Source organism: Mus pahari, chromosome 12 (genome assembly GCF_900095145.1).
Source record: "Mus pahari chromosome 12, PAHARI_EIJ_v1.1, whole genome shotgun sequence".
In the NCBI taxonomy this organism is placed as follows: domain Eukaryota; kingdom Metazoa; phylum Chordata; class Mammalia; order Rodentia; family Muridae; genus Mus; species Mus pahari.
The window spans coordinates 83,543,849-83,551,898 of record NC_034601.1 but is presented as its reverse complement, the minus strand read 5'-3'; the positions used below and the strand labels follow the sequence as shown (position 1 = coordinate 83,551,898).

The following is an 8,050-nucleotide window of genomic DNA, read 5'->3' as shown; positions in this document are numbered from 1 at the left end:
AGAGAAGAGAAGAGAAGAGAAGAGAAGAGAAGAGAAGAGAAGAGAAGAGAAGAGAAGAGAAGAGAAGAGAAGAGAAGAGAAGAGAAGAGAAGAGAAATTTAAGACGGAAACACTGCCGTGTATGTGGAGGGGATGCAGCAAGAGGCAGAAGCCACTTGTACAGTAAACATTAAAAGACAATGCAAAACAACCAAAGTAAAGAGGACTCTGGAGGTGAGTCACCTGGAGGGGGGCAGGTTATGTCAATGGAAAATAACTGAGCAAAACACCACAAATGGACAGTCCTAGAATAGGAGAAACGATAGTTCAGCTTCTAAAAGTACTAACCAAGCAAGCTGAGCTTCAGCCACCGAAAGAGCCTCCTAGGCTCAGAGTCTGGGTTCTGTCTCCCTCCCATACCCAAGCCCTCTCTCCCACAGCTCACATTTACTCGGCTCCTCCTGTTAGAAGGCAAGGATCTGGGATTTCACCCCGGGTACAGTCTGTGACATTTTTTGAGGGCCCAGTGGCTGACAGGGAACCGTTGTGACACAGGCATCGCAGTATACTTTGCCCTGAAACAGTGCCCCGCCTCGCCCACCGAGGACAAACCAGCAGGGACCCCACCCCCAGATACCCTGGCCCCTGCTCTCTGTTCAATGGAACAGAGATGAGCTGTCTAGAATGCCCAGTCCCTGCTGCCTGAACAGAGATGAGCTGTCTAGAATGCCCAGTCCCTGGTGCCTGCCGGGAAGCCTGTCCTATACTCTCCTACCTGGTGCAGGTTTGGGCATAGTCAGACACAGCAAAGGATGGAGGCGAGGGGAAGGCAGGGAGGGATGTGCCGACTGGCCAGCCCCAACTTGCTCGCTCACTCGCTCGCTTTTAAGCCTCTTGTTTTTATAATAGCCGCACTAAGCACCATAAAGTCTAGAAGGTCCACGGGGCAGGGTGACGGCTCTCTCTTCTGCTCCTCGCTTCTCAGGACTTTGCGGTCTGGTCACCGCTCACTGTGAATGGGGCAAAGGCCTGCCGAGTCCTGGGCCTCCTGTTCTACAGCCAGCCGCCTGTCCGGCGACAGAGCTAACCATGGCAACGCATTCTGTTGGTAAAGCCTCTGTGGCCCTCACTGCCTCCCACCATCGCGTCTGGAGAACCAGAGTACACTCTCGGATCTGCCTGCTGTTTCTCAGATGCTCCCAAACTCACGTCCACGTTCTCCTCAAAATTGTCCTCAACAATTTCTCAACCCCGGCAGCCGCTTCCCTTGGTGGAAACACAGGCCTGGGAGCCATGTGTGAGAGAATTCTTACACTTCTCAAAATACAAGAAACACTCACCAGGATAAAGACGTGGGTTGAACCATCACAGAGATGGTTCAGTTGGCAAGATGTTTGCTGTGCTTGCATGAGGACCCAGGTTTGAGCCCCAGAACTCGTGTAAAAGCAAGCCAGGGCATAGTGGTCCTTGCTTATAATTCCACTCTGAGGAGATAGAGACAGCCAGAGAGCTCCCCGGGGCCTTGGTAAACTCCAAGGACAATGGGAGACCCTACTGAGAAGGATAAGGTGGGAGCAACTGAAATGGACACCAACATCAACCTTTGGCTTCCATGGGTACTCATGCATATGCATACGTGTGCATGCATGTGCACGCATGCATACATGCACGCCCGCATGCAGGCATCAAAACCCTCCTGAAAACCTGTCAGGCTCCTTAACAGACCTGCAGTGCATGCGGCATCCACTCTGAAAGTAAGAGAATGGTCCAATGGCCACAAAGCTCATGTTGTAAAGACAATGAGGGAATATTTAACTACCCATGGTCCCCCATGTGGCCTTGACACTGAATTATTCCAAGCCAGTGGAGCCCATAAACTGTAGGCTCCTAGGTATTGCAGCTAGCTGCCCCAACTGCCAATAAAATGGGATTTACATAGCCAGCATTACCTCATCTTAAGTTGCTCTAAAACTTTCTTTCTATCTTAGTCTGCTGTAAATGAGGGGGTTACGGGAACATGGTGGGAGGGACAAGGACGCCTTGCTTAATTTTATTACTTTAATGCGCTTCAGTGCTAGGATGTGCCAGCAAAAATAAAGGCGAAGATACGCCATCTCCACGGTCCATTATTGAGCAATAATGGGAGTGGATCGCCTTGCTTGTATCATTAACCCGACAAGATGATGAGATAAATACATATATATTCGTAGTGAATAACTGACACTGTCCCATAATTGGGAGGCTCTATCATACGGACTTTTATTTCCCAATGTTGGTAATTCTCTCTGGCTAATTGCGCTCTGGGCTGAAATGTCTCAGCAGGGTGCTCAGGCTGCAGGGGAAGAAGTTTTTGTAGGTCCAGTTCCTGATTAAATCAAATTACGTAGCTTGAGAAATTGGAGTGTTTTTTTTTCTTGTTGTTGTTGTTGTTGTTGTTGTTGTTGTTTTCATTTTCTGTAGAGACCTAGACACTGTGAAAATTCAGAGCAGCCTGGTGTCTGTCTTCCAGGATGCACCAGGGCATCCACGTGGCACATCTCAAAAGCGCAGGCGCACCTCTGAGCTGCTCTCAGAGGCTGCCTTTGCAAGCGGCATCTGCCTTGGCTTCGGAGAGGAAGTAGCACTGATGGCCCCTGGCCTGCACCTACTGAGGGGACCGCAAGGTGTGAGAGGAAAGGGTCAGGCCAACCAACGACCCAGCAGTGAAGAGCCCCTCTGTGTTCCAAGGCCTCCAAAATCCAGAGCCTCCCCCGGCTAACCTACCATGCATTCATTACTCAAGATTCACAGAATTGTTTTCTGCCTGTAAGCTTTCTTCTTTTAAGCAAACGACCTCTCCGATGCCCACAGCCTCCTAGTATAATGTAATGACACTCATTTCTCATAGCCTCAGAGGCTGAGGAGTCCAGTGTTCCATACCAGCCCCTGGCAAGGCCCTCTTCTATATCAGAACATGGGGGAATCACATCACTCACAAGGTCAGAGAGGCAGGACACATGGGCCTGAGCCCCACTGTGTGTCTGCTCTGTGAGACGGTAAGAACAAGCAGATGGTCCCACTCTTGGGTGGAGGCCTTTTGGGATAGCTGGGGGACTGTCCTTCTGGGTCTTTATGGGAGGGTGGAGATCTCTCTAAGCCTGACCTCTGAGAATACCTGGAGCCAGAGGACACATCGTCCCTTGTCATTCTCATAGACACTAGCAATTGCTAGCAAAGAGGACTCCTCAGGCAGTGGCTGTGAGACTACCTCCAGTGACTCTATTGAGCCTGGAGACCAGTGCTCCCTGGGAGCACCCGTGGGACCTCCTTGCTCCTTCTGTTGTGTCACAGGCCCGGAAGCTTATAGCCTATGTAAATCCCACAAGTATTCACTACAAAGCAATGTGACAAGCTGAGTCGCATCTACCACAAGGAAAGCAAGTAGGAGATGGAAGGAGAAGACAAAAGGCTCAAGCCATGGCCACAAGCATCTTCCCCAAGCCACCACAGCCGCAGCCTCCTAGTGCTATGGGGTTGGCCCAGGTTATAGTGTTGTAATCTGAGGCATCTTGATTTCCAATGATTCAGGGTGGTGGGAAAAAAAAATCACAATCCTCTTCATGAGCCTAATTTACTTCTCTCTCTCTCTCTCTCTCTCTCTCTCTCTCTCTCTCTCTCTCTCTCTCTGATTGAGCCCCTGAGATCTTCCTGTCTTCATCCCACAGTGCTGACAGCCCAGATATGCGCTATTGTACCTAGCTTTTTACATGGATATTGGGGACCCGACCCCAGGTCCCCAGACTTGCTTAGCAGGCACTTTACCCTCTGAACCATCTATCTTCGTAGCCTGACCTCTCCGTTTCTAAGCAACAGCAAGAGTCTCTGAGATAATGAAAGAAGCAGGGAGGGAGGGAGTGAAAGACTGCAGCTCTGCTGTAGAATAACCCCATAGTCAGACTGCTCTGCTCCTTGAGCACCGTTTCCTCATTTTTAAAGACAAAGATCTGGTCTGAGCTCATGGGTCTCTGTGTACAGTGCATGCTTTGAGAGTGCAGGGACCATAGTTTGATCCTCTATCACCCACGTGTCTTAAAAGCCAGGCACGGTGGCAGTGCTCGTGATCCCGGTGCTGTGGAGTGGAGTCAAGGGGGTCTCTGGGACTTCCTGGTAGCTTAGCTGGAAAGTTCCAGACAATTACAGGTCCTGTCTAAAAAAAAAAAAAAATTGTACGTGGCACCTGAAGTCCAGCAGCCATGTACACATGTTCACAGGTGCTCACCTACATACGTGCATCTAGACACACACGCACATGCACACACACACACACACACACACATACACACATATGGTGGGGAGGGGTAGAGAACAGGGATTAAACTCCTGATATACCTAAACACCCTGGGCGCCCAGTAAAGGGAGCTATTACTGTCATTATCCGCAGCACCTTCGTTTATGCTCCCAAACCCAAGCCCATCGGAGTAGACAATTATGGAATTTAGGGTACTTTTTAACAAGCCTCAATTAGTGTGATTTTCATGCCAGCCCACGTTCCTCCTCAGGGAAATGGATTTTTCTCTCAACAACTCACCCGTCTTCTACCTGCTCTCAGGGAAAATTCAAACGTCCTTCACAGCAAAACAAACAGACCTGCAGCCAGTTAGCAAAGAGGTGGAACTCTGGACTGGCATTGAGTCAGAGAGCTGCCTGAGATGACCTATCACTGGATAAAGGGGGGACACGTGCAGAGCCCACCTTAACCACGGCAGGGCTGATGAGCCCAAGGGAAGACATGAGATCATGCTCTTAGAAGACTTGTCATCCCCAACAGGGGTCAGTCAGCGTCTCCGGTTTGTCCTGGACCACTCTGAGTTTATAGCTCATCTCTCACACTCTATGTTCTAGGCAGGCTGGGACAGCCGGTCACCCTACCACCTGGGCAGAGTCCCATTTTTAGAGGAGGAGAAGGCGTTACCAAAGTCCTGCTGGCTCACCCAGAAGCAGGCCTCCACACTCCCCACAGAACATCTCCATGGGCAGATTCATCAGGTTCCAGGGCTGACAGTGAATGCTGAGGAGGTGGCCCCAGACCCATGGCAAGGACCCATCGGCTCCCAGGGAGGGTGAGCAGTCAGATTCCTGAGACTTACGCAGTGATGCAGAAAGGAGGCAGGACGTAGCCCGGAACACATCCCAAGTCTGCACAGAAGCTTACCAAAGTCAGCTCTCCATACATCCCTACCCAGCTCTGGGCCGCTCTTCTGCTAAGCTGGACCAAGCAGATAAGAAGCAAGGTGTCGGGTGGCTAACATTCCAGCATAGCCCATCTCAGAACACAACAGATACACCTAGTCAAAAGACACCACACGAGCTGGCTGCAAAGGAGCCCCTCCCTACTCTCAAAGCCCAGAGTCTCTCTCAACAAAGGCCTCCTCCATCCCTCTTTGATCTTCTCCAGGATTCCCTGAATTAAAAACAGAAGTGAATCTCTGCCTAGACTGAGAAGGAGAAATGTCCAGGGTTCCCCATGCTGTTGACAGTGGGTGGAAAACAGGCGACCCTGGAGGGTATCCCTCTGAGGAAGCTGGGGCTCAGAACGATGGGTACCAGCCACACAGGTTGCCTTGCGCTGCAGCCCCCACTTCCCAGAGGATACAAAGCTAGATGCATCTTTTCAAAACAATAGGCCTGAGACCCTAAGAAGCCCACATGTCACCCCTAACTTTTACAGGTTGGATTATGTACCAAAAAAGTCACACTGTTAATGTTGCTGGTGATGATGGTGGCCGTGACCAGGACCACAAGTATAACTTAGACACGCACAGCATTTATTCTGTCCCACTCACTATTTGAAACATGTAACTTCAATCACTGCCACTGAGACTAACAAGGACCTTGGTAGATAGATGTACATTTATTATCACCATTTATAGGGAAGACACAGAAAGGTAGAGGAACCTGCCCAGGGCCACACAGCAGCTGGATCTGAATCAAAGGACCTAGGTATATGCGGTATGTTCATATCACGCTGGACAAGTAGGAAAGCCCCCCATGCTCTTACTCCACTTTCATCAGAGCCCTTTCAGAGAAAAGGCAGTTTCCCAGATTCCTTCCCTCATCCCTGCCTTGCAAGGGGTTGGAGGTGATTTGCAAGAACAACAGCCACCGGCTGGAGAGATGGCTCAGTGGCTAAGAGCACTGACTTCTCTTCTGAAGGTTCTGAGTTCAAATCCCAGAAACCACATGGTGGCTCACAACCATCCGTAATGAGATCTGATGCCCTCTTCTGGTGTGTCTGAAAACAGCTACTTATTTATAATAATAAATAAATCTTTAGACTGGAGTGAGCGGGGTCGACAGGAAATTCAGAGGTTCTGAATTCAAATTCCCAGCAACCACATGATGGCTCACAACCATCAGTGCAGCTACAGTGTACTCATATATACAATAAATAAATAAATAGATAGATAGATAGATAGATAGATAGATAGATAGATAGACCACAGCAACAATAAGAGAATAAGAATCAGAAGCAGGTGGTGGGATTGCAAGCTTGTACAACCACTCTGGAAATCAATCTGGCAGTTCCTCAGAAAATTGGACATAGTACTACCAGAGGACCCAGCAATACCTCTTCTGGGCATATACCCAGAAGATCTTCCAACTGGTAATAAGGACACATGCTCCACTATGTTCATAGAAGCCTTATTTATAATAGCCAGAAGCTGGAAAGAACCCAGATGCCCCTCAATAGAGGAATGGATACAGAAACTGTGGTACATTTACACAATGGAGTACTACTCAGCTATTAAAAACAATGAATTTATGAAATTCTTGGGCAAATGGATGTATCTGGAGGATATCATCCTTAGTGAGGTAACGCAATCACAAAAGAAGTCACTAGATATGCACTCACTGATAAGAGGATATTAGCCCAGAAACTTAGAATACCCAAGATACATTTTGCAAAACACAAGAAAACCAAGAAGGATGACCATTGTGTGGATACTTCATTCCTCCTTAGAATAAGGAACAAAATACCCATGAAAGGATATAGGTACAGAGACAAAATTTAGAACTAAGATGAAAGGATGGACTATCCAGAGGCTACCCCATCCAGGAATCCATCCCATCATCAGCCACCAAACCCAGATACTAATGCACATGCCAGCAAGATTCTGCTGAAGGGACCCTGATATAGCAGCCCCTTGTGAGGCTATGCCAGTGCCTGGCAAATACAGAAGTGGATGCTCACAGTCAGCTATTGGATGGAGCACAGGGCCCCCAATGGAGGAGCTAGAGAAAGTACCCAAGGAGCTGAAGGGGGCTGTAACCTTATAGGTGGAACAACAATATGAACTAACCAGTAACCCCTGAGCTCGTGTCTCTAGCTGCATATGTAGCAGAAGATGGCCTACCATCATTGGGAAGAGAGGCCCCTTGTTCTTGCAAACTTTATATGACCCAGCACAGGGGAATGCCAGGGCCAAGAAGTGGGAGTGGGTGGGTAGGGGATCAGGGGCGGGGGGAGGGTATAGGGAACTTTCGGGATAGCATTTGAAATGTAAATAAAGAAAATATCTAATAAAAAATGGGGAAAAAAATCAGAAGCAGATAAGAAGACCAAAGGACGGTGTGGTTGGAAAGGAAGACAGATCTCTGCTGAAGCTCTTAGGAGGGAGACACCTCACAGCCCGGGGGCCCCTTCGGCTCTCTTCGGCTCTCATATATTGTATCTCCTCTGTCCTCACTGGGAAACTTTCACCAGCCAGGAGGAAGGCAACGTGGCTGACTCTGCTAACCATCCCCACACCGGGAGTTCAAGGAGTCTGGCTGAAGAACAGAGCCCCACATTCTCATGAGGGAGCTGACTCTGTGGGGCTGGCCTCTCACATCACACGCAAAAAGAAGGGAGACCTACAAAGCTGTGAGCTGTGACCTTTGTGCCCTCTCTTTGTCCAGCTGGGCAGGCAGGGACAAGGTCTCCTAAGGAGATTCCTAAGGAGTCTGCTCCAGGCCACCACAGCCCCATGTGCCCAGCCAAGGTGTTTTTGATGGCTGATAAAGCCAGTGTTCTTTTGGCCATAATGAGTTT

At 49.2% G+C, this 8,050-nt stretch overlaps 1 protein-coding gene across 2 annotated transcripts in view; it reads right to left on the bottom strand.

Moving 5' to 3' along the window:
- The window catches only part of Clic6 (chloride intracellular channel 6), a 48,805-nt gene that overhangs the window by 14,363 nt on the left and 26,392 nt on the right, over window positions 1–8,050 (bottom strand). The window contains exon 1 of one of the 2 annotated variants that reach the window (XM_029544576.1): window positions 755–836. The exons of the other annotated variant lie outside the window; for it this stretch is intronic. The gene's annotated coding sequence lies outside the window, so the exon portion shown is untranslated. Of the gene's footprint in view, window positions 1–754; window positions 837–8,050 lie in introns of those variants that run through there. 2 annotated transcript variants of the gene reach the window in all.